At 45.3% G+C, this 27,424-nt stretch overlaps 1 long non-coding RNA gene across 1 annotated transcript in view; it reads left to right on the forward strand.

The window, feature by feature from the left end:
• The first annotated feature begins 24,812 nt into the window (after nt 1–24,812).
• The window catches only part of LOC139273071 (uncharacterized), a 33,320-nt gene continuing 30,708 nt past the window's right edge, over nt 24,813–27,424 (forward strand). The window contains exon 1 of the long non-coding RNA XR_011595009.1: nt 24,813–24,870. This is a non-coding gene — a long non-coding RNA (uncharacterized lncRNA). The remainder of the gene's footprint in view (nt 24,871–27,424) is intronic.

Raw genomic sequence — 27,424 nt, forward strand, 5'->3', positions numbered from 1 at the left:
CGCGCAAACTTGTCACGCGATATTGAGGTCAATGACACTGTGTTTGTAATCAATTATGGACATGGTCCCAAATGGCTTGCTGGCACGGCCATAGCCAAAGAAGGGAGCAGGGATCCTCGGGACCTGTTTTGCGGCGGTATGGAGCAGCACCAAAAGAGCTGCACCAGTGTGCAATGCCCCTGGTTGTGGCACCGGCGTGAGTTTTGACTTCAGCCCGACCCGTACGCCCCGTAGTGAACGCCAGGGAAATCAGGCGGTCCAACGATACCGACTGCAGAGAGGTAAATAATGGACTCCTAAGGTAAGTGTGATTGTTTTTTCTTTTAATTTTTTTTGCGATTTATGCTGTGTTGGCGAGGGCAATGTTTTGGGAATGTTTTTGTGAGGGTTTTTTTCGTGTTCTTTTCTCCCCAGGCATCTCTCGGAGCGCTCCCAGCCCGGTTCTTTAGCTCAGGATTTTCTCATACTAGCGCCCAAGAAAGGTGTACAACGCCTCCCTTAGCGCTGCAATCCCTGCCTCAGGGCCCAGCTGCCCAACTTTACTTACTGAGGCGCAAACTATTCCTGGGCACCAACTTTACCGCCCCGCTGCCATTACCGCCCCGAAATCATCAAAGCCAAAAATCCAGCCCAATGTATCTCCCATTGAATGCCTCCCACTGCTCTGGCACTGATTTACCTTCAAGTAACTGTTTCCAGTCCACTTTTGCTAAATCACGTCTCAGCCTAGTAAAATTGGCCTTCCCCCAATTTAAAATCCTTTCTCTTGTTTTTTCTTTGCCCTTATCCATAATTATGCCAAAACTAACTGAATTATGATCACTACCACAAAAATGCTCTCCCACTGACACTCCTTCCACCTGCCCAGCTTTATTCCCTAACACTAAATCCAGAACAGCCGCCCCCCCACCCCCCTCTTTTGTTGTTTTTTTTACATATTGGCTAAAAACGTTTTACAGGATGCAATATAGAAATTCTGCGCCCTCTGTACCGTTTACATTTCTACTTTTTTTTTCAAGCGAAGCGGAAGTGGCCTCATCATGGGGGCAGAAGTGGGAGCAGAGCGGAGTGGCCATCACTAGCGGGGTGGAGGTGGGGGCGGGACGTAGCCTCCGCCACTGTCACTCATCCGTGCCGCGCCGATGATGTCATCATGCTGTTGCATCACAATGTCTCTCAACTTCAGTTAAAGGGGAGGGCCACTACGAGCTCTGCATCTTTTTTAGGTAGGTCCACTGGGCCACCAGGGAGGGTTTCGGCCAGGTGAATAGCCTGGCACCAAAGAGATCAGGCAGTCGGCCAACAAAAATAAAATGGCATCACCAGCAGCGTCATCTCCCTTTTAAGAGCGGCCACGCCCACAGCCAACAAGGAGTGCAGCCACACAAAAAGCTGTTGGGGGCACCGAGCGGAGGCCGGGAGACTTTGGCAGGGGAACTTCCCTCCTGGGGCGGCTCCGTTGCAGTGCGCTTTGATGACATCTTTAAGACGCATCTGCAGGAGCGGGGAGGTTCGTCACAGCTCAGCAAAAAGCCCCGAGCTGAATTTAGCGAGCATCGGCCACTGCTTTCAGGGGGCCAGAGGCCTTAACGTGAGGCTGAATTTTGGACCCATAGGGAAGCTGAATTTCTCCGGTTAGGCCGCCGCATCCATTGCAGCGGCCAGAAGACTTCGAAAACGGGAGGTACGCGTCGTTTTGAGTGGAGGTGAATTTCGGCATCATATTATCCCAGTTAATATTAGGCTAACTGAAATTCCCCACTATTGCTGCCCTATTGTTTTTGCACTGGTCAGAAATTTGCCTACAAGTTTGCTCTTCTATCTCCCTAGGACTGTTTGGGGGGATCTATAGTACACTCCCAGCAGTGTGATCTCCCCTTTTTTGTTCTTTAGTTCAACCCATATAGCCTCATTTGATGATCGTTCTGACATATCATCCCTCCTCACGGTTTCTAATTGTTTCTTTAATCAATACTGCGACCCCTCTCTCCTTTTTTAAGGCCCCCTCTATCTCCCCTGAAAACCATGTAACCAGGAATGTTGAGCTGCCATTGCTGCCCTTCTTTCAGCTATGTCTCAGTAATAGCTATATCATACTCCCTTGTGTCTATCTGTGCCCTTAGCTCATCTGCCTTATTTCCTCGACTCCTTGCATTAAAGTTTAAACCATTTAGCATTGTCAAACTGCTTTGTTGTCTTTTTTCTAGCCTTTGTTTCCTCTGCCTTCCAAACTCACTTACTAATTTTCTGCCTTCCATTTCCAGCTTGGCTTCTCTCCCTTCTGACAATGATCTCACGTTCCCATCTCCCTGCCAAGCTAGTTTAAACCCTCCTGTTATGTATGGAGAAAGAGTCAGACTGAACACTGTGAGCTCAAAGTAAAGTGTGACCTTAGTCTTTTATTGCAGGTCTCCAACCTGTGAGGCCTCCTTAAATATCTGTGCTCCCAAGGGATTATGGGACCCCTTGGGACTCCAGGGGATGAGCACTCTGGTGGCTGTACAGAGTATATACAAGTTTATATATATAACAACACTTCCCCCCTAAGTCAATAGTGTAACTATTTACATTGTGAGTCAATCTGGGGCCTTTCTTTTCCTGGTTGATCGTCTCGGTGTAAATGCTGGTTTTGGTGAGTCATTTGTTGGGCCCTCGCTGGGCTGCTGTGCAGCTGGCCTTGCTGGGCTGCCTGGTGTGGTGGGTCCTGCTGGGCTGCTGTGGATGATGGGTTCTGCTTCGTGGTCAACCGTGATTGCCACTGGTGTGTATGTTGGGGGGTCAAAGGTGGTAGGGTCCAAGGTGGGTTGCTCAGGATAGTCCGTGAATCTGAGTTTGATTTGGTCCAAGTGTTTCCAGTGAATGAGTCCATTTGAAAGTTTGATCCGAAACACCCTGCTCCCTGCTTTGGCCACGACAGTGCCAGGAAGCCACTTGGGACCTTGCCCATAATTCAATACAAATACAGGATCATTGATTTCAATCTCGCGTGACACATTTGCGCTATCATGGTATGTACTTTGTTGAAGCCGCCTGCTCTCTACCTGTTCATGTAGATCATGGTGAACTAACGAGAGCCCTGTCTTAAGTATTCTTTTCATGAGCAGTTCAGCAGATGGGATCCCAGTGAGCGAGTGGCGTCTCGTGCGGTAGCTAAGCAAGACTCGGGATAGTTGAGTCTGCAGTGAGCCTTCTGTTACCCTCTTCAAGCCCTGCGTGATAGTTTGCACTGCTTTCTCTGCCTGACCATTGGACGCTGGTTTAAACGGGGCAGATGTGACATGTTTGATCCCGTTGCGGGTCATGAATACTTTGAACTCAGCACTGGTAAAACATGGCCCGTTGTCGCTCACCAGGACATCGAGTAGGCCGTGTGTGGCAAACATGGCCCGCAGGCTTTCAGTAGTGGCAGCGGGCATGCTAGCCGACATTATCTCACATTCAATCCACTTGGAGTACGCATCTAAAACCACAAGGAACATTTTACCCAAGAACGAGCCTGCATAGTCGACGTGTACCCTAGACCACGCTTTGGAGGGCCAAGATGATAAACTTAGCGGCGCCTCCCTTGGTACATTGCTTAACTGCGAGCATGTATTACATCTGTGCATGCAGGACTCTAAGTCCGCATCGATACCGGGCCACCACACGTAGGATCTGGCTATCGCTTTCATTACGATGCCTGGGTGGGTACTGTGAAGGTCACTGATGAAGGTATCTCTGCCCTTCTTGGGAACCACTACTCGATTGCCCCATAGAAGGCAGTCTGCCTGTATAGATATTTCATCTTTGCGCCGCTGAAATGGCTTTATCTCTTCCTGCATTTCCACTGGGACACTGGACCAGCTCCCGTGAAGCACACAGTTTTTAACTAGGGTCAATAAGGGGTCTTGGCTCGTCCAGGTTTTGATCTGCCGGGCAGTGATGGGTGATTGCTCACTCTCAAATGCTTCCATAACCATGGCTACATCTGCGGGCTGTGCCATTTCTACCCTCGTGATTGGCAATGGCAGCCTACTGAGAGCATCGGCGCAGTTTTCTGTGCCTGGCCTGTGGCGGATGGCATAGTTGTATGCGGACAACGTGAGCGCCCATCTCTGGATGCGGTCCGATATTGAAGGAATGCAAAATTCATAAGAAACCCCCCCTGTGTTTGGGCTCATTCAAAAGGAAATTTAATTTAGGACTTTCTACCGAAAAGTTTGGAACTCTAAAGTGCTTATGGAAGAAACTATGAACTTTAATAGAATTTTGGATTTTAAAAGATAAACTCAAGGCTGTGGGCGGACCTACGGAACTAGCAAGAGACAGTCTAATCAAGTAAAGCGACCTGGGTGTGAGGACTGAGTTAACCTGTCTGGAATAATGAGTATTCAAAAATTCTTCCACCACAAGAGACATTAACATCGCAAAATCACCCAGAGGTAGCTACCCATCAACATGGATAACCATTTCAGCATATACATCACAAAGAGGCCCAATCCAGCCTGTATACGAAAGACTAAGCACAAAAGGACATTGCAATTACCAAACTAATATTTCCATCAGGAAACAGTTTTCAAACATCAACCCACCCAGACATAGCAACTTTTAACGAGCCCGACAAAATATTGCAAAGACGAACCAAGCTCGCCAAAATTATACAAAGGATTGTGAACAGATTTGGCGGCAAGATTATAACACTGAAATCGTAAAACTGACTCCTGTTTTCAACAGAGGTTAGGTGGTTGCTAGGTAGCTACAAGGCTGATACTACCTCATCAAGACAAGGAGAGAAACCAACGCGACAGTTGTAAACTAACTTCTCCAGCCTCAAAGTCCTGAAATCCTGAAGGAAGGAAAAACATCACCATCGCAGCAGCGACCAACCACAGTCAACGTGGTATCAAGGGAAAAACAACCGCGATCTACCGTTAACTATCAAAAGGGTTGGTAAGCATAGTCCCTGCAGGCCCTGGAGTCTAACCTCGCTAGAATTAGGTATTGGGAGGTGGGAGGTATAATTTACTGTGACCCCCCTTTGAATGTGTAGTGCATGGTTCTTTATTAGAGTGATTTGTGATTTTAAGTTTGACCTTGTACCTTTCCTTGTATTGTTCTTTATTAGAGTGATTGTAAGTTTGGCCTTGTATTTTCTTACTAGAGTAATAAGCCTGTATTACCTTGACTGTAATAAAAACAAAGTTCTTTGCATCAAACCGGTGTCCTTTGCACTTTTGTCACACCCCCCAAATAAATCCAGAGTACAGAACCCAAGGGAGTGGGAGAATTCGAACCGCTCAAGTTGGTCAGAAGGGAACCTGACCCCCTCATAGAGACCATCCCCCCTTACAGTATGTATCCCTTTACTCTCGGAAAACAGTGATATGGGTGACTTATGGTCAGTTTTCAATTCGAATTTTAGCCCAAACAAATATTGATGCAGTTTCTTTACCCCATAGACACACGCTAATGCTTCTTTTACAATCATGCTGTAGGCTCTCTCAGACAGACTCCTGGATGCATAAGCAACCGGTTGCAGTCTCCCAAAATCATTCGCTTGTTGCAATACACACCCGACGCCATATGACGGCGCATCACATGTTAGTACCAAACGCTTACATGGAGCATAACAATTTTCTCGCTTTTACAAAGACATTTTCTTGGCTTGCCCCAAACCCATTCGTTCCCTTTATGCAGTAAGACATGCAGTGGTTCTAACAGTGTGCTGAGACCTGGTAAGAAGTTACCAAAATTGTTCAGGAGTCCTAGAAATGACCGCAGCTCCGTCACGTTCTGTGGCCTTGGTGTGTTTCCGATTGCCTCCATCTTCGAATCAGTGGGCCTGATACCATCCGCCGCGATCCTCCTCCCCAAGAACTCCACTTCAGGCGTCAGAAAAACGCACTTCGAGCGTTTTAACCTGAGCCCCACGCGGTTGAGTCAACTAAGAACCTCCTCCAGGTTCTGCAGATGCTCGGCTGTGTTCCAACCTGTGACCAAGGTGTCGCCCTGGGGGACCGGCTTCAGCAAGCTTTCCATGTTTCTCTGGAATATCGCCACCGCTGATCGGATTCCAAACGGGCATCTGTTGTAAACAAAAAGACCTTTGTGCATGTTGATGATTCCTCCAGTTCCTGCGTCATGTAGGCTGAAGTCAAATGCAGCTTCATGAACGTCTTTCCTCCTGCCAGCGTTGCAAAAAGGTTGTCGGCCTTTGGTAGTGGGTATTGGTCCTGCAGGGAGAAACGATTGATAGTTACTTTGTAATCGTCACAGATTCTGACGGTGCCGTCTCCCTTGAGGACAGGAATGATCGGGCTGGCCCACTCGTTGAACGCAATCGGTGAAATGATGCCCTCTCGTTGCAGCCAGTCTAGCTCGATCTCTAACCTTTCTCTCATCATGTACGGTATTGCTCTTGCCTTGTGATGGATGGGTCACGCCCCCGGAATTAGGTGGATCTGCACTTTTGCTCCTTGGAATTTCCCGATGCCCGAACAGCGAAGGAAATTTGTTTAAGACCTGTGCACACGAAGTGTCGTCAACGGGCGATAGCACTCGGACGTCGTCCCAGTTGGCCTCATGAGAATCATTGGAATACAGAATTTGGTGATAGTCATGAAATGTGATGTCTGTGATGATTTTGATAGCAGTGGTGCTTTTGTCGTGCATATGCTGTGTGTAGCGCTGGAGTCACCATGTGACCCTAGCATCCCCTTCTTCTCTAATAACCTCATTTGTGTTTTGCAGCTCAGCCAGCAGCGTGGCCCCATGCAAGACCACAAAGGCCAGAAGCTGGGGGCACGGGGCCGGATTTGCCAGACGATTGGACATCTGGTGCTGAGGAGCGCCGATTCTCGCCCGTGGATCTGCTGGGTCCATTCTCCATGGATGACAGTGCAGAATTTGAGGAGCTTGCATCACCAGGCTCCATAACGCATTCCACCCCAAAGCCATCTAGTGCTCCTGCGGCCATTCCCTCTCCACCGTGGAGGTACCAGTCCCAAGCACCTCACCACAGGGCACCCGAGATGTCCCAGGACGGCGCCGGCCAAGCGGAGGTTGGTTAGATGCAGCAGGTCTGCTCCACGAGCGGAAGATCTGAGCGGGGACATGGTAAACTTGTCCAGGAGGAGTGTTGACATAGGTCAGCAGATCCTACAGACAATGGGGGGCATATCCCACCAGCTGGCCAGCATGTCCGCCACCATGACGGAGTACGTTCCGCAGATAGCGGAGGCCCTGGAGGCGATAGCCAGGAACACTGGTGGCAGAGGGCTCCCAGTGGTCCCGGAGTGCGGCACTGCACCCCAAGGTGCTGCACCCCATTGCCAACCACACATGAGAGCCAGGAGGAAGATCTTGCTTCTGGCTCAGAGCATGTTCCCACCTCAGGACCGTCCTCTCACGTATCCATCCAACCACCAGATCTGCCGTCATCGCTCCTAATGAAGCAGCACCTGAGAAGCTCCTCGGTCAGGCGGCGTGGAGTCAGGAGGGGAAGGGGAAGGGGCAACGATGGGGAGAAGATGTGGGGTGGAGAGAAGGAAAGTGAGGTGCATGGCCGCAGGTGATGGCTTGGTAATATTTCCATGCTGTTGTAGCAATTTTGTTGAGAGGTTTGGGGGAAGGGGGAGGGGGCTACCTTGTTGGTTTGCATTTGTGTTCTGTGTTGCTGGAAATGTTGACCATCTGATTGATGTAAATGTGATCAATTTGTTATGGGGTGGGGTGGGGTGTTTTTTACAGTTATAATTATGATTTCACACAAATGTTCGGCTTAAATGTTTTTTATTTAACATAACCTTGTTGCACATTGTCTCAGATAGCTGCACCGTTACACACTGGTGATTCCTTAACATGATAGGGTATAATTAAACTTAACTTGAATCAACTTAAGCTTTAACTGTCACCAAGGTGATGCACACCATTGATGTATGAGCTGCACACACAGCAGTTTGTCAGCTTTGTAAATACCAACAACATTCTTTTAAGCAAAGCACTCATTTATGAGCTGCTGACGTAAGAGTCTTGCAGCGATGTAGCAACCATAGGCCCTTTCCTGTGGTCAAGAGGGGGGCGGGGGCAGGATTTCAGCATCAGCCTGATTGTCTGGCCCGAGATCAGCATCCATCTCCTCGTCCTCCTCTTCCTCTCTCTCCTGAGGTGGACCGGCAGTCCCTTCCGGCAATTCTTGTCCCCTCCTGATAGCCAAGTTGTGCAGCATGGAGCACATTACCATAAATTGAGCTACCTGCTCAGGGTGGTATTGTAGCTCGCCTCCTGAGTGATCCAAGTTTCTAAAGCACTGCTTAAGCAATCCAATGGTTTTCTCGACAATATTGCATGTGGCTCTGTGGCTCTCATTGTATTGCTTCTCGACTTCTGTCTGGGTGTTACGCAGGGTGGTCATCAGCTAGGTGGCGAGGCCATATCCTTTGTCATCAAGCATCCAGCATTGACCTTGTGGTTGACTGGTAAACATGTCAGATACAGTGCTCTCACGCAGGATGTAAGCATCATGAATGCTGCCCGGAAATTTGGCATTCACTGCCATAATTATTTGCTGGTGGTCAACAACGAGTTGCACATTCAGGGAATGGAATCCCTTTCAGTTCCGAAAAGCCTCTGCATCCTGAAAAAGTGCTAGTATTGCGATGTGCGTACAGTCTATTGCTCCCTGCACCTTGGGGAAGTTAGCAATTCGGTAGAATCCTACAGCCTGAGTCTGAGCCTTCGTGGTCATGGGGAAACTGATAAAGTCCATCCTGCGTGCGTAAAGGGCTTCAATGACCTGTCGAATGCAGAAATGTGTGGCATGCTGAGATATAGCGCAAATGTCGCCAGCTGAGTCCTTGGTTACCACGGTAACCTTGACCTCGACGGAAAGTGCGCTCCTGATGGTGCTGGCAGGCTGCAGATCTTCCCTGGTATATCTCACTGATAACCTCTTTGTGGAAGCACAGTCTCCTAAGGCAGGTGTTATCAGACAAGTTGAGGTAAGACCGCTTCTCCCTGTAAGTGCAGTGGGTGTAAGGTCTGGTCCTCCTCATCAGTCTGGCACATCTTAGATTGGGCACATAATGCTGTTGAATATATCTTCTGCCATCTCTAGTCTGCACCATCTGCGTGGTCATCAAGACAGGCTGAGAAATGACAGGCCCCATTCCAATAACTATCAGTGTTATACCTATTGTTCACAAACAATAAATTTCCCCACTAAGACACCTAAACTAAATTCCAATTATCCACAGTATGATCAGATGTTTGTTTAGATGTTCTCATCACCTTAAAAGAACTCCAGAGTACAGCAAAACTCCCAAGAAGTTGAAGCAGCCTTTTAAATGAAGCGATCTGCGATTTACAAAATGGCGTCCATACCACTGTGATTAGATCAGGTGAGAGCAACTTTTTCATAGCGGTTTTGTTGGCGAGCAATATTTTCTGTGATATATTTGCGAGGTGCCGAAAGTAACACTCGCCAATATTTTGGGCGTCAGTTTTGGCAAATCTGATCTTTCCGACAAAAAAAAGTTGGCGGGCGGTATTATTAAATCTCGACATTAATTAAATGCCAAAAGTAACGCTGGGCGATATTATGGGTGTTGGTTTCACCCATTCTAATCTTTCCGCCAAAAAAAGTGGGCGGGCGGTATTATTTTTTCTCGCCGTTAAGTACATGCCGAAAGTAATGCTCGGCGATAAGTGACCAAGAAATGGGCGTTAATTTCCATTTTGTGGCTAAATAGGTGATATATGGGCATTACACCTCATTTCAGCGTTAAAATGGATGTTAAGTAGGCGGTATGCACGCAAAAATAATGGAAAGTCTAGCGCTCCGGATTTAAGGTGTCACAGTGACCTACAGTTAACTGGACCACTATTGCTGCTGGGGAAAGTGACTGCCTAACGAATTCTATTAATATTTTAAGACTTTATATTAATGATTAAAATTGATACTTAATGCAGTGGGATTGATACAATTTTCAATAAAAGTTAACGCAGGATAATAGAAATGTAGGACAGACCCATTGCAAACCCATTGCAGAGTCTTGTCAAAAAATCTTTCGACCCTTTATTGTCTGATATATGTTGGTAAAATTTGTCTTCTTTTCTGAAGTGTTAAAGAAATGTTCAATGACATGATGTTTCTGAGCTCACAATTGATTTAAGTTGTATTGACAGTATATTGATGTTTATACTTAATGAAACATTACCTGCATAGAAGTTGCACAATATTCTTCGAAGATTGTTGATATAAATAATAAAATGTTGATAAATAGGGATTTACAGTGCTGGTGGGATGGACTTTAATTTTATCATCATTTAGGACAACCTTCACAAATTAAGATTGTTTGAAAAGCAAGTTTGGCAATTACTAACAACACAAAGGGGTGTCAGTTTGGAGAGAAGGCAAGGGTAGCACATTAACTTAAAATTAAGTCATGTAGGTTTCTTTTTATTTGTCAATGGTACTAAGTTTTATAGACCAGGGCACTAACAATCTAAAAATCTGCTCTGAAGCCAAACTGGCAGTTATAGTTAGCTGACTAGTATTAAAGTTATTTCCACACAGGATCATTGGAACTCAGCCAATTACATTGATACATCAATGGTTGGCTCGGCCTAATCATGGCATAGTTTTCCACTGTTATGAAAAATTCTGTGCTTGTTGATTTGAAAGAGCCCAGCTAAAGGCTTGGCCAACTCACTTGAGTATCCTTACTGGAACAGGGATGAGCTTTAATGGTCAATTTTTTTTTCTCATCCTTACTTTTCTTGTATTCCTGTGGACATGATTAAATCCTCTCTGACATGCTTCTCTGATTTGTGTTAGTCTGTGGAAAGCATATTTTGGTAGGTAGTATATTCTTTAATTGTACTACATGTTGGAGTGAAAACATCTTCTATGTGAGACCAACAGCCAAGTCCAATTCAAACCAAATGGAGCTGATTTTCCACATTCCCTCTGCTCCATTGTCAGCAGCTCTCCAGCTGTGCTTTAGCCTTGGGCCTTTGGCCTCGGGCCATCCACAATATGCTGAGCCGTGCTTTGGCCTCCCTCTTTGACCTTGCTCCATGGCTTCTTCGTCCAATGGCTCACTGTCTGCTTGGCCCAGCTTTCTTCCCTATGGTTCCTTCTTTCCACATGAGTTCTCCTCCTCCTTAGCTCTCCATTCCTGCCCAACTTGAATTAACCTGAACCTCCCTTGAAGGCCTGCCATCAACTTAAAGGAGAAATAGCAGTTTGGAATGTTGACTGCAAAGATTACCTGCACAGCTGAAAATGTGTCTGGCAATAGCCTAGGAAGAGCCAGGGCAAACTGCTTTGATGAGGAGACCATAGATATCTTGCTGCAGCCTGAGTGACCTCCACTTTTCCAGAATTGGGCATCAGGTGAACAAGATGGTGGGGCAACGACCTTAACAGGAAGTGGCAAATTCTATTAATGCAGGCAGCACTGAGCAAGGGATGTGACACAAGTGGCCAGCTTCCCTCTTGTCCTGGATACTATAGATTGCACTCATGTAGCCATCAAGCAGAAGATGAGCCAGAAGCTTCAGTGAACAGGAAGAGCTTTCACTCCATTAACGTCCAACTGGTGCATGATCACACAGAGGGCCTATGCCACTCTGTATCAGTTTTGTAGGCAGCTGCCACAATGAATTCATCCTGTGATACTCATCCATCTAGATCTCTCTTCGCTGAGATTGTAGATGTTTGTTAGGTAATGGCATCAAGGATATGGTGAAAAGGTAGATAAATGGAGTTGAGGTACAGATCAACCATGATCTAAAAGAACAGCAGAACAGACTTGAGAGGCTGAATGACCTACTCCTGCTCCTAGGTGGGAATGTAAGTTGTCAGGAGGATGCAAAGAGGTTTCAAGAGGATATAGAGGTTTCAAGAGGCTAAGTGAGTGGGCAAGAACATGGCAAATACAATATAATGTGGAGAAATGTGAAGTTATCCACTTTGGTAGGAAAAATAGAAAAGCAGAGTATTTTTTAAATGGTGAGAGATTAAGAAATGTTGGTGTTTAGAGGGACCTGGGTGTCCTTGTACACGAATCACTGAAAGTTAGCATGCAGGTACAGCAAGCAATTAAGTGAGCAAATGTTGCCCTTTATTACAAGAGAATTTTAGTACAAGAGTAAAGGCATCTTACTGCAATTATATAGGGCTCTGGTGAGACCTCACCTGGAGTATTGTGTACAGTTTTGGTCTCCTTACCTTAGGAAGGATATACCTGCCATAGAGGGAGTGCAACGAAGGTTCAGGAGACTGATTCCTGGGATGGGGGGGATTGTCCTATTGAGTAAATTAGGCTTATATTCACTAGAGTTTCGAAGAATGAAAGGGGATCTCATTGATACATACAAAATTCTTACAGGGCTTGACAGGGTAGATGCAGGGAGGATGTTTCCCCTGGCTGGGGAGTCTAGAATCAGGGGTCACAGTCTCAGCATAAAGGGTCAGCCATTTAGGACTGAGATGAGGAGAAATTTCTTTACTCGGAGGGTTGTGAATCTTTGGAATTCTGTACTCAGAGGGCTTTGGAAGCTCAGTCTTTGAGCATATTCAAGACAGAGATCAATAGATTTTTGGATATTAAGGGAATCAAGGGTTATGGGGATAGTGCAGGAAAAGGGAGTAGAGGTAGATCAGCCATTATCTTATTGAATGGCAAAGCAGGCTTGAGAGGCCGAATGGCCTACTCCTGCTCTTATTTCTTAAATTCTCATGTCCCTATGTTCCTCCCACTTTTCCATCCTTCCAGCAGTGTCAGAGGATAGCTGCTTGGGTACCCATTTGGGTACATAGCCGATGAACCCCTCCGCAACACCACGACTCCTGAACAGCTCAGATTCAATAACAGCCATGGGACCAGCAGAAGCATCATAGAGCACACTATTGGGATATAGGAGCAATGGTTCAGGTGCCTTGATCAGTCTGAGGGCTCCTTACAATATGGCCCAGAAAAAGTCTTCCGCATCGTGTGGGTTTGTCGATTTCTGCACAACCTGGCTATGCAAAGGAAATTGCAGTTGGAGGAGGCACAGCAACAGGAAGGGTCATCATCTGATGAGGAAGAAGTGGGTGCAGGTGAAGGAGAAGCAGAAGAAAGAGAGTGAACACAACAAATTACGGCCAAAGAGGCCAGGGAGCAGTTAATAGAACATCGCATTCGGTAACTTGCTCATTCCCCTCTCCTGAAAAGTTACACAAAGCCCCTCTGCATTGCTGGGCAAATCTGGTGGCAATTCCACCAGTCAAATTAAAATGATAGCCGAGAGTTAAAATAGCACGGGTCTCAAATTTTCTGCAGCAAATGCATTTCGCACTCACCCCCCCGCCCTCTCACCCCCACCCACCCAAAACCCACCCAGACTTAAAATCGGGGTCTATAACTATTGAAAATATTGCAGTAGATATGCAATGTTCATTTCTTCCCATTTTCACCTGTCCTATATCGAAAGCATTGACTCGTGCGAATGCCAGCAGCCAACTCAAACAAGTGAATGTTTAGCAATGTGTGAGCCTCAGTAGTGGGTTGTGATAAACTATTCAATCTTTGATGGTGTCACAGGTGAACCTGATCCTGTTCTCATCTGATATCCACAGGTACTTTCCAGCAGGAGTCACTGGAAAGTGAACAGGAGCAGAAGCCCCACTGTTTTTCCTCTCTCTGGCTCAGAAGCAATTCTAGTGGCTCAGCTAGCTTTGGTTGAGATCAACATCATAGTCCAGGAATCTAACCTGGGCTCCAAGCATTTAAGACCTTCTGGTTGATGGGGCTCAGTATTATACAAGGTAATTTCTTTACACAATCACAGAGGCTATTTGGCCTATTTTAATTTATCCATCCAGAACAACCCACAAGATCACAAGATACGTACGGAACTAAACCATTGGAGGAGCAGACAATGACCTATTAAAAATCCCAAACAGTAATGTTAATGCAGCTCCAAGTGGGCTCAATCTGGGTAACAAAATGAAAATCAGCTTCCACACTGTCTTCAAGTACAATGATTTAACATATATAACAGAATGTGCATTCATAGCCATGGGACAAAAATTCTCAGTTTGAACAAACTTAAGCATGGTCAGCCTGAGAAAAAAGATGAGATTCAACATTTCCCAAAACAACTTAATTTTTTTCTTGCAAATTCTTTTAAAATAGGTAAAACTGTGACTGCAATGTCTCAAGAACAAAAGCAGACACGTTGTGAAATGACTTAACTGATCTGGCCGATAATTGTTTTCTCCACTTGAGAGCAGTTTGGGCATCCCCCAGACATTGTTAACTGCTGAGATCTGAAACTAAACAGGTTCTGTGAAAAAGGAGGCAGATCAGGTAACAATGATTGAGGTGGTGAAAGTATGAGCAAGGTGGCACCCTATCATCATCCGCTAATAGGTCATGCAAAGAGTCTGAGGAAAGCCCCCCTTGGGGTAGTTCTTGATATAACACATTATCCTTCACCAGAAAGAAAAAACAAGGACAATGAAGAAAGGAAAATGATGCAGAGAAAGTGATTTTTATCTCAGCAGTATGTAATATTGATATTGAAGAGAGCAATTTTAATCTCTGTAAAGTTAGTACAGTCGCTGTTACAGCAACGCTACATGTTGGAGCTCCACTAACTTTTGCCACAGAGTGAAAAAAGTTGGAATGCTTTCCAGTGGGAATCTGCTCCAACAAGGCAGAAACCGGTCACAGTAAATTTAACTGCCGGGCCTAATTTAAAGACCGTTGTCCACTCCCGCCCAGAACGGGTGGTTAAAAAGGTCTCAGACCGGATGCTGGCAGGGAAGATCGGCCGGCCCTTAGCCACCTGTTGGCTTCCAGGTAAGTGAGTGTCTTATAGAAGGCAAGAGGAGGTCTGGGGCAGGAAAGACCTCAAGGAAGCTTTCCTTGTGAGACCTGCCAAAAGAAATACCTGGAGGTTCTCGCCGTCCTTCCCGTCAGCTGCCAAACTGCTTCAGCCTGGTGGGCAAGCAACAGTGGCTTCCCCACTCAGCTCCTGTTAAAAGGATGACGGGGTCCTTATGGCACAATAGGACCCGGATCTGCATAAGTTCATGAGGCTCCCGCCCTCATTTAGAAGTGCACCTTATTTGCCTGCAGAACTTTGCAGGTTAACATCGGACACAGCAGGAAATGGTCAAGTTCTGAGCGGTTAAATAACCAACTCATTATTAACTGCCCACGCACACGGTTTTCACCAATTGAATCGACTCCATAGATTCATGTCTGTAATTCATCCACGTAGTCAGATATCAGTCTCAGCCATGGCATTTTTTATAATGTTGTACAATCTACTCTCCTCAAATCTATTAAGTGCATATATCCTGCTTAAAATGAGTATATTTTTCAAAAACAAATTCTTCACACCAATTAATTTTCATACAAGCTTCTTCTTTAATTGTCACTAATGGTCATTTTCTTTCGCATGTTGCATTTTATAATCCTTGCCAATTATCAATTCTGTCAACACAGACTGCCAACATATATTTTATTTTACATTTCTCTTATGCTCCTGGCTGGCCTCCCACATTCTACCCTACATAAACTAGAGGTGATCCAAAACCTGGCTGCCCGTGTCCTAACTCGCACTACGTCCCGCTCACCCATCACCCCTGTGCTCGCTAACCTACATTGGCTCCCGGTTAAGCAACACCTCGATTTCAAAATTCCCATCCTTATTTTCAATTCTCTCTATGGCCTCGCTCCTCCCTATCTCTGTAATCTCCTCCAGCCCCAAAAACCCCCAAGATGTCTGCGCTCCTCTAATTCTGCCCTCATGAGCATTCCTGATTATAATCTCTCAACCATTGGTGACCGTGCCTTCTGTTGCCTAGGCCCCAAGCTCTGGAACTCCATGTCTAAACCTCTCTGCCTCTCTACCTCTCTTTCCTCCATCAAGACACTCCTTAAAACATACCTCTTTGAACAAGCATTTGGTCACCTGCGCTAATTTCTACTTATGCGGCTTGGTGTCAAATTTTTATTGCATAATACTCCTGTAAAGCGCCTTGAGACGTTTCACTACATTAAAGGCACTATATAAATACAAGTTGTTATTGTTATGGCTGTGATCAAAAATAGATCGTTGATGCTATAAAATGTATATTGGATATAAGTTTCCAACTAATTAACTTTTCTTTTTCTTGTTAAAAGTTATATTGATAACACAAATACTGTTCATTCTCTTGTGTAAATAGCATCACATATCAAGTCCATGAAACACAACAGCAATGGTCACTGATGCAAACCTCTTAGAATCATAGAAATTTATAGAACAGAAGGAGGCCATTTCGGGCTATCGTGTACGTACCGACTGACCAAGAGCTATCCTGTCTAATCCCACTTTCCTGCAATTGGTCCATAGCCCTGTAGGTTATGGCCCTGTAGGATAAGTGCACATCCAAATATTTTTTGCCTCTTTCTGCCTCTACCACCCTTTCAGGCAGTGAGTTCCAGACCCCCACCACCATCTGGGTGAAGAGAATTCCCCTCATATCTCCTCTATACCTCCCCGCAATTACTTTAAATCTATGCCCTCTGGTTGTCGACCCCTTTGCTAAGGGAAACAGGACCTTCCTATCCACTCTATCCAGGCCTCTCATAATTTTATACACTTCAATCAGGTCTCCCCTCGGCCTCCTCTGTTCTAAAGAAAACAGACCCAGAATCTCCAATCTTTTCTCATAGCCAAATTCTCCGGTCCAGGCAACATTCTTGTAAAACTCCTCTGCACCCTGTCCAGTGCAATCACATCTTTCTTGTAATGTGGTGACCAGAACTGCACATAGTACTCCAGCTGCGGCCTAACCAGTGTTTTATACAGTTCAAATATAACCTCCTTGCTCTTGTATTCCATGCCTCGACAAATAAAGGCAAGTATGTCATATGCCTTCTTAACCACCTTATCTACCTGGCCTGCTACCTTCAGGGATCTGTGGACATGCACTCCAAGGTCCCTTTGTACCTCTACACTTTTCAATGTTGTACCATTTAATGTGTATTACCTTGTCTTGTTTGATCTCCCCAAATGCATTACCTCACACTTATCCGGATTGAATTCCAGTTGCCACTATTCTGCCCACCTGACCAGTACATTGAGCTCTTCCTGCAGTCCACAGCTTTCTTCTTCATTATCAATCATACAGCCTACTTTAGTGTCATATGCAAACTTCTTAATCATATCCCCAACATTCAAGTCCAAGTCATTGAAATATACCACAAAAAGCAAGGGACCCAGCACTGAGCCCTGCAGAATCCCACTGAATACAACCTTCCAGTCACAAATATACCCATCAACTATTGCTTCCTGCCTCTGATCCAATTTTGGATCCAACTTGCCACTTTGCCCTGGATCCCATGGGCTTTTACTTTCATGACCAGTCTGCCATGTGGGACCTTATCAAAAGCTTTGCTAAAATCCATATACATTACATCGCCCTCATCGACCCTCCTGGTTTCCTCCTCGAAAAATTCAATCAAGTTAGCCAGACACGACCTTCCCTTAACAAATCCATGCTAACTGTCCTTGATTAATCCATGTCATTCCAAATGAACATTTATCCTGTCTCTCAGGATTTTTTCCAATAATTATCCCACCACCGAGGTTAGGCTGACTGGCCTGTAATTACTCGGTCTATCCCTTTCTCCCTTTTTAAACAAAGGTACAACATTAGCAGTCCTCCAGTCCTCTTGCACCACACCTGTAGCCAGGGAGGACTGGAAAATGTTGGTCAGAGCCTCTGCTATTTCCTCTTTTGCTTCTCTTGACAGCCTGGAATACATTTCATCCGGGTCTGGGGATTTATCCACTTTCAAAGCTGCTAAGCCCCTTAATACTTCCTCTCTCACTATGTTTATCTTGTCTAATATTTCACACTCCTCCTCCCTCATTGCAAAGTCTGCATCACCCCTCTCTTTTGTGAAAACAGATGCAAAGTATTCATTACGAATCATAGCCACATCTTCTGCCTCCCACACACAGATTTCCTTTATGGTCTCTAATAGGCCCCACTCTTTCTCTTGCTTTTAATGTATTTATAAAACATCTTAGGGTTTTTCCTGATTTACTTACCAACATTTTTTTAAGCTCTCTCTTTGCTTTCCTGGTATCTTTTTTAATTGCACCCCTGCACTTTTTATACTCCTCTAGAGGTTCTGCAGTGTTGCGTTCTCGGTATCTGTCATAAGCTTCCCATTTTTTCTTGATCTTACCCTGTATGTCCCTCTTCTCTGTTTGTTACCCTGCATGTAATGAGCTATGACAGTCTCAATCCAATTTCTAATTTGATACAATTGGCACTAAATTGTCAGTGTCCTTCAGAAAGTTTCCAGGATGGCTGGTGCAGTTGGGCTGCCATTGTGAGGTTCAGGATAAAGAACATGGTTGGAACGGAGTAGATGGAGCTTTACTCCGTATTTAACCAAGCCATACCAGACCTGGAAATATCTAACGCTAATATCAGACACACCAGCATCTGTTCCGTTCCCTTGAGCAAAAAATGTTACAAAGAGCTGGGAAAAAAACTGACAATAACTACAAGCAGCAGTCTAAGTTTAGATTATCCTGAGCCAGTAGCACCATACTGTACGGCTGCACCCGCAGTGCTCTGAGTAAAGCAGTGCTATGAGCATATGTACTTTAATGCATGCACAGAACCCTGCTCGTGGGCTTTGGAAAACTGGGAGAATTTTTTACTTTAGTGAAGAGCCAACTGGCCTGTCAGTTCTTCATTATTAATATTTAAAATATTAAGGGGCCCCAAAAATAGTTAGGTATATATCTAAACTTTAACAATAAATAGCATTAGAACAGCTGCAATTATATTGCTGTCAATGTGAACCCCAAGTGATGTGACCTCCTGGAAGTGATCTCATACATTTGCCTAAATTCAAATTGCCCTCATCTCAATGAGTTCAAACCACAGTTAAACTATGCTGTGTGCTTTTAAACTGCATTGCAACAATACAAAAACAGTAATAACATTGCCCAATAAAATCCCGGAATAAAACTGAAACAGCATATCCAGATCTATCAATATTAAAAATGTTATGTCTGCATGCACTTCTTGTCTGCATCACTTGGACTTTCTGTTGTCACTTTATTGCAATAGTTTTTGTGTCAACTTTTTCCAGTATAAATGGCTGTGTCCACATTTTTCATGGGTTTTGTCTATGTAAATTCACTACTCTCCAAATTCTGGCTCATGGGTTGTACATTCTGGCCACATGGTTCCCACAATTCTCTCAGTATACTCTCAGAAAATATTTCTCCGTTGTCAATTTTTCCTCAGTAATTAGAATTTGTAATATTCAAAATAATGATTCAAACAAAAAAAAATTTTAAATTATATTTCATAATAATATAATTAAATTTAACCATTGAATTGTCATTATTAAGTCTTTGAAGGCCTTTATTAAAGTTTCACTTGAAGGATTCGATCGCTCCCAAAAGTCCAGACTGATATCTTTGCCCAGAGTTGAATTTGGATTGTGTAGAGTGCCTAGTTTCCCAGGATACACCAGTACCATTCAGTCAGCTGTACTAAAGGCTATTCTTTCCTTAGCTTCAAGCAGAGTTGGCTCAAAAATTTTTCAAAATTATTTGAAAAAAAGCTGGAGGATCAATTTCAAAAGTTTTACTGAGGTAAAATTCATATTGAATGCTTAAAAAAGGATGTGAGTGAGAGAGAGAATTTCTGTGGTCTGATTACATACCTGTTACAGCTTTTGTCTTGTGTTCCTTAAGTTTAGAAAGTGAAAATAGAGAAAGGAAGAGAGAGAGTGAGAAAGAGAGGTTTATCTAAATGCAAGTTCATTCATCTGTCCTGCATTACTCCCTCGATCTGCTTTAATCCTTTTAGTTATTTGCTACTCCATATTCATTTTGCCATCTAAATCTATTCATTTCCATTGCTTATTTCAAACAACAGCTCTCTCTCCCATTCTCCATTCTACCTCCACCAGTTCCCTCTCTCCACATATCCACTCACCCACTAATGCTAACCATCACTCCAGATACCCAGTACCCACCTCCAAGCTATTCACTTCCTCCAAATACCCACTGACCCTCACATACCCATTACACCCAACTCCATCCAATTCATTCAATGCCCCTCAGCTGTCCTCTTCCCCTGTATATAGTAACCATTCCCTCAACTATTCGTTATACGTGTATCAACTATTTTTGGCGCAAAGACTAATGGCTCCCTGCACAATTACTAACTTCCCCAATTCAATTCTTACTAGCAACACTGCTGAATACCCCAATTCCTGAAATTCTCACTACTCACACTACCCATCAACTGCTTACTAACCCTCCCTATCCCTTCACTAACCCAACTATCATTCTCCCAAATCTTCATTATTTTACACCCCAAATTAGTCCCACACCACCTCCCATATAGTCACAAACACAACATCCCTTTCTAAACACCAATTATTACTTCTTTCGTAAACATTACAGCATGTCTACTTCCCTACCGATCACGGTATCCGATTTCTCCCCATTAGAAACAGAAGGGAGATGCATTCATCTGTTTCCTCAGGGGGGGATTCCCAATCGGCCGTCATAACTTTGGTGTAAACTCCATTTACGCTACTAAATGGGATTTCAGTGCCACACTTTTAAAAAAAGTAGAAAGGCCTTTATTTCCTGCTAATTTCTTCTGATCTGGAGCTGGGAAATTTACAAGCAGCTGCCAATCTACAAGCATCCTTCAACAGCTTCATTTGGCCTCTAATTAACCTCAGGTCTGTTACTTACAGAAATTAGATCTTGTGGTTTTAAAATAACTGGACAGATTAAACACCTCCTTAGGAGTAGAATAATATATTAGGTAATACATTAGAATATTCCAGGAGTGATTAGTTAATTGACGTGTTGCAATGTCTACACCTGATTTCTAGTTTGTTATTTACCTAGACAAAATATAAGGTCATCTGACAATGAACATCTAGCAAGTTCACATTAAAATGCAGACGATCATGAAGAACAGAACTGAAATACTAGAACTGAAATATTCAATATCAATAAAGCAAAACTACTCTCAAGTGGATCATTCACGTTGTGTCTTTCTATGTAGAACCTTCAACTGGGAGAACTTTGAGAATTAAATGAATCTCCAGTTCTTTCCCATTGTAATTTATTGCCTTTCAAATGTAGAACAGAATACAACAAACTACAATTGGACACTATCTTCATGCTTAGAAAGGTCTCTTATAGCCCCCTTTTGCACCACTAGTGACAGGCATGGTATAATGATGATACATCACTTTCCTCCTCAGTAGTAGCATTTAAATATATTTTTTAATAGAAGTATTGGATAAAAAACAAGAAATGGGTACAGCTGGTTGGTTTTTCCAGGTAATTAATATGTGCTGACACCAAATTTAGCCAGATGCATCTGACATATTGACTGATTCATCTGGTGGAACCTGTGGCTTTTTGGCATAGGTGTATCCACAGGAATATTTGACTAATTATACAATCTTACAATAAGCGATCTGGGAACAACCTAATGGAAAAAACAGATCAGTTCCTGCAAACAAATTAGCTAATTCCACAGTACTCTGTGTAGCATGGAATTCATGTGGAAAAGAATGGACATATGGGCAATGTTTACCATGGCAAGTTTTGTTATGTGCCCCAATCCCCAATTACAACCAAAAGTGTTTTTTTTAAATATTATGGGGGAGAAATTGGGGAGCGCCCCACTTGGGGTGCTAACATTTAAAAGTTTGGAAAATTAGCGCCAGACGCTAATGGTTTTAAACTTATTTGGCGGTTGCCCTCCAGGAAGGAAGTGGAGCGCTAAATCAGGTGGGGCTGTGATTGGGGCCGTGCTGCACACCGGGCCATACATTGTTGCCGTGTTGAAAGATTCCTTCCCTCCCTTAAAGGGAGGGGCCATCATTGCAAGCTCTACAAAGAAAAAAAGACTTACCTTCTCCACGACGGCAGCCACGATCCCGCGCAATCAGCCCTGCACTCAAGCAGAGAGCCGTGCTGTTCAATCGCGAATAGGAACCCGTGAGAAAATCTACAAGCGAGAAGGTACTTTTTTTTTTACTTATCTTGGACACCTCGCCTTTAAGAATCGCCCTGACCCGAAGCGGCCAGTCACCCGATACATGCCTCCTGCAGCTGTCGGTATTTTTGCCCAGCGATGCTGCAGGGGATGGATTGCAATTTCGGGTCTGGGGCACTATCGAGGCGATGCGCATGGTGATGATGTCATGATCTCCGGGCGAAGGGGATCGGGGCGCAACGCTGCGCCGTCACCGGATTTAGTGGAAGTCGCCGATATCGCAAAACCAATCGCAAAACCAAACCCCCGGCAGCGCTAATGGGAGGCGCAAAGGAGCCCAATTTCGTTCCCTGAAAGTAATTAGATCTCAAGTATACAAAACAATCTTATGTCTGGGTTTTCAGATGTTTGTAGCACTTGCTAAGATATTATATTTCAAATTTAAATTTAAAGTATTTTTAATATAGCACTGTTAAAAATAAGTTAATGGAATAATAGAATCATACTGCACAGAAGGAGGCCATGCCTGTGCTGGTTCGCAGTTAACACCAGCAGCTTGGTGTAGCAAGATCCACTCAAATGTTTTGGCGAGTAAGTTTACTCATTTCAGTTAAAATATTTTGTAATATCCCTGTGCAGTGCTCACCTAATTGTTGAAAGCTGCAAGTGACTCGTATCAGCCACTGTCTTGGTGCAGTTGAAGCAAAAGTATCGACTGGGGTCACAAGTGGGGTCATACATCAATAAGCCCAATAAGAATATTCATGTGATTTCTATCAACTCCATGCTAGCCCTGGGATTCTCAATTTAGTTCAGTGAGCATTTCTTGCTCTCGGGATTTGGCTGTGTTTCAACTCCAAGCTGTTCTGTTAGAACATTGCTCTGCTGCCCCACAAAGAAGGCTTTCATGATAATGGCCCCTTTCTATTCAAGATCATGTATTTCAGGATTCTCTATCATTATTATTCTTAGAAAATGTCTGTGCTCAATAAAGTGATATACAAGAGAGTCCTTAATATTAATGAATTAATGTTATAGTGCTTATGTAGTTTACCCAAAAGTCATCACCCAAACTCTTTAGAGATTTTAACTTCCAGCTTCAGCCATGCTGGGGGGGGGGCGGGGGCGGTCATGGCGGGTGGGAAACCAGGTGAGTGAGGCTCAGGCGAATTTAACTCCTGGGCTTCACCTGTAAGCTGGTCGTCAGTTTCCCGCCTGAACCGTAACTTCGAGCAACAAGAAGCCGCTGCCAGAGATCAAATATTACAATCCCCAGCACTAAGGTAAGTGGTCCAAAGAGAATATCGGCTGGAAGAATGGTTGGGAAACCCAAAAGAGGGGAGGCCTCCTGCTCTTCCTTGCCCACAAGGCAACCATAAAAAAAATTAAATTACCTACCTATGAGAGGGGATCTCATAGAAACATATAAAATTCTGACGGGTTTAGACAGGTTAGATGCAGGAAGAATGTTTCCGATGTTGGGGAAGTCCAGAACCAGAGTCACAGTCTAAGGATAAGGGGTAAGCCATTTAGGACCGAGATGAGGAGAAACCTCTTCACTCAGAATTGTGAACCTGTGGAATTCTCTACCACAGAAAGTTGTTGAGGCCAGTTCGTTAGATATATTCAAAAGGGAGTTAGATGTGGCCCTTACGGCTAAAGGGGTCAAGGGGTGTGGAGAGAAAGCAGGAATGGGGTACTAAAGTTGCATGATCAGCCATGATCATATTGAATGATGGTGCAGGCTCAAAGGGCCGAATGGCCTACTCCTGCACCTATTTTCTATGTTTCTATGTTTCTATCCGGGCCTCTTTTGGCTCCACTTCTGCTTGCTGCCAGGTTTCACTGGCGGGTCCAACACTGCGTATCTTGAGTGATCATCAGTAAAAATGGCATCAGGGTCTTAATTGCGTCATAGACTTTTACATACTATTGAGACCCCTGCCTGCCTTTGACGGAGGCCTTCTACGAAACCAAAAACATGGCGGTTAAAATGGCGATGGACAGGACATGTCACGAATGCAGCAGGAAAGAAAGAAAAATAAATTAAAAAAAGGCTTGCATTTCTATAGCGCCTTTCGCGACCACCGGACGTCCCAGCGAATGAAGTAATTTTGAAGTGTTGTCACTGTTGTAATGTGTAATTAGGAAGCGCGGAGCTGCCATTTTAACCATACACTCACCCCATTACTATCGGGGAGGGAGGGGCAAGAATTAAAATCAGGCCTCTTGATTTTTCATGCCCGGGGCCAGATGCTTTGAAGCCACTTGGGTAATATTTCAGAAACATGAATTGCCTCTCTAGCCTGCAGTCTTCTGAAAGCAGGGCCCGATACTCTTCTTGTTGGGATGTAGGGCAATTTTTGCACAGCAAGAAATCAAGGGTGAGCAACAAGTGACTTGTGCACTCATATAGCTTCCAGTACTTAATCTAAGTGCTAGAAAATAGCTGCAGGAGTGGGCCATTCGGCCCTTCGAGCCTGCACCACCATTCAATATGATCGTGGCTGATCATGCATTTCAGTACCCCATTCCTGCTTTCTCTCCATACCCTTTGATCCCTTTAGCCATAAGGGCCACATCTAACTCCCTTTTGAATCTATCTGAAGTGCTGCTATACAGTACGATCAATGTTTCTTTCATGTGTAAATATATTAAAAAGAGAACTGACATAAAGAAATGCAAAGAACATACAGTCAGATATTACTGCAGTATATAATTTTCATTGATTCCAGCTGAAGCTTCTCCTGATTTATTTATCGTTTCATTGGTCAGGCATTACAATGGTGATCCATCTTCCTTTCACCTCTACCTTCGAAAACTCCTAAATGGTAAGCGAAGCAGATAAAGAGGTTAGGGTATTTAAATATGTGCCAGATGTTCCCAGTATATTTATTTAAGGCACTTTGTCAGAATATTAATAAAATATTACTCTTTGAGCAACTTGCTACTTGAAAGACTGGAAGCGAGAAAACATCTGGTCTGTCTAGATCTTTGACTTAAAATCATTTAAAATGAAACTGAGAAGTTCTGAGGGTTTGTGCATCTACCTGAAAGATAGATGACGGACACAATGCTACAGTCTAACAACTCTTTCTTTCTTTCGCACTCTATCTCTCACTTTGTCACTGTCAGTCTCATTTCTCTCCTCCTGCCCGCCTCCCACTCACTCTTGCTTATTTTCTGTCTTTATTTGCCATGGCAGTCGCCCAAGCCCAAGAAGAAGGACAGTGAAATTATTCACTAAATCTAACAGGGTAACTTTCCCAGTCTATCATTCTAAGCTCCCTAAGCACTGACAGAGCAATCTCTGGAGCTTTTCGTTTTTTGATGGACAAGGCCTGGAAAATCGAAGCTCAAGCCAAGCTCAACAGTAATACTGCTGTAACAGCATTTCTCATTCAAATCTGTGCAGACAGTTGGCCAGAATAATATGAACGTAATAAACAGGGATATCATGCTGACTTGTAGAATCCTCCCGTTGCAGAGCTTTTAATGAAGTGTTAAAACTGTTAAATTCCTCGTACTGCTCTCTCAGATCCAACATTTATACTCTAAACATAAAAGTACAGCAGCTTTATTTTATTTTTAACAACATAGCACTGGCTTCTTGCAACGACTTATTGCCACGATTGTTGAATTATAATAGTTTTATTTCTGAATTCAGCTGCCTCAAACTAGTTGGTTGTTGCAAATGTTCAAACTGTAAATCTTGCAAAATTAAATCTGGTGAGGTTTGGTCTAACTCCATCTTTCCCATTCTCAAAAATGTAGAACTTATTATTCCCTTTTTAACCTTACCGTGTGAAAAGAAAAAAAAAAGCCTTGCATTTATATAGCGCCATTCACGACCACCGGACGTCCCAGAGCACTTTACAGCCAATGAAGCACTTTTGGAGTGTAGTCATTGTGGTAATGTGAGAAAAAGCTTTTAAAACCGAAGCTCGCTATCACCTGATCAGAACTGCTTGATTTAACTTGTCAGCGGGATCTTTCCTTAAATACACAGGTAGATCTCTGATGATGTCATGGGGGTCGACTGCAATTTTAACCACAGGCCTGCACACTTTGAAAGGGAAGAGGAGCCGGCATCAGAAGAGGCCAAAGAAAGCAAGTGCATGTCATTGTTTTTTTACTTTCCTTGTGGGCCCAGGTTTACCCCCACCACCATCATCTGCCGCCGCAAGGCCCTCCTGAACTCCCTCCCAAATATTTACCAGAGTGCCGGGCAATGTTTCCTTTACGCTGCTCACCCGCGATCTTACTCCGCTGTGATCTTTCCCCCGCCACCTCTCTCCTCGCCGTCTGTCTCCCCACCATCTCTCTCCCCGCCATCTCTCTCCCCGTCGTCTCTCTCCCCGCCGTCTCTCTCCCTGCCGTCTCTCTCCCCGCCGTCTCTCTCCCCGCCGTCTTTCTCCCCGCCACCTCTCTCCCCGCCACCTCTCTCCCCGCCATCTCTCTCCCCGCCATCTCTCTCCCCGCCACCTCTCTCCCCGCCACCTCTCTCCCCGCCACCTCTCTCCCCGCCACCTCTCTCCCCGCCGTCTCTCTCCCCGCCATCTCTCTCCCCGCCACCTCTCTCCCCGCCGTCTCTCTCCCCGCCACCTCTCTCCCCGCCACCTCTCTCCCCGCCGTCTTTCTCCCCGCCACCTCTCTCCCCGCCACCTCTCTCCCCGCCGTCTCTCTCCCCGCCATCTCTCTCCCCGCCACCTCTCTCCCTGCTGTCTCTCTCCCCGCCGTCTCTCTCCCCGCCACCTCTCTCCCCGCCACCTCTCTCCCCGCCACCTCTCTCCCCGCCGTCTCTCTCCCCGCCATCTCTCTCCCCGCCACCTCTCTCCCTGCCGTCTCTCTCCCCGCCGTCTCTCTCCCCGCCGTCTTTCTCCCCGCCATCTCTCTCCCCGCCACCTCTCTCCCCGCCATCTCTCTCCCCGCCACCTCTCTCCCCGCCATCTCTCTCCCCGCCATCTCTCTCCCCGCCACCTCTCTCCCCGCCGTCTCTCTCCCCGCCATCTCTCTCCCCGCCACCTCTCTCCCCGCCGTCTTTCTCCCCGCCGTCTCTCTCCCCGCCACCTCTCTCCCTGCCGTCTCTCTCCCCGCCACCTCTCTCCCCGCCGTCTCTCTCCCCGCCATCTCTCTCCCCGCCACCTCTCTCCCCGCCGTCTTTCTCCCCGCCATCTCTCTCCCCGCCACCTCTCTCCCTGCCGTCTCTCTCCCCGCCACCTCTCTCCCCGCCACCTCTCTCCCCGCCATCTCTCTCCCCGCCACCTCTCTCCCCGCCGTCTCTCTCCCCGCCATCTCTCTCCCCGCCACCTCTCTCCCCGCCGTCTTTCTCCCCGCCGTCTCTCTCTCCGCCACCTCTCTCCCCGCCACCTCTCTCCCCGCCAC

Source organism: Pristiophorus japonicus, chromosome 9 (assembly GCF_044704955.1).
Source record: "Pristiophorus japonicus isolate sPriJap1 chromosome 9, sPriJap1.hap1, whole genome shotgun sequence".
NCBI lineage: Eukaryota > Metazoa > Chordata > Chondrichthyes > Pristiophoridae > Pristiophorus > Pristiophorus japonicus.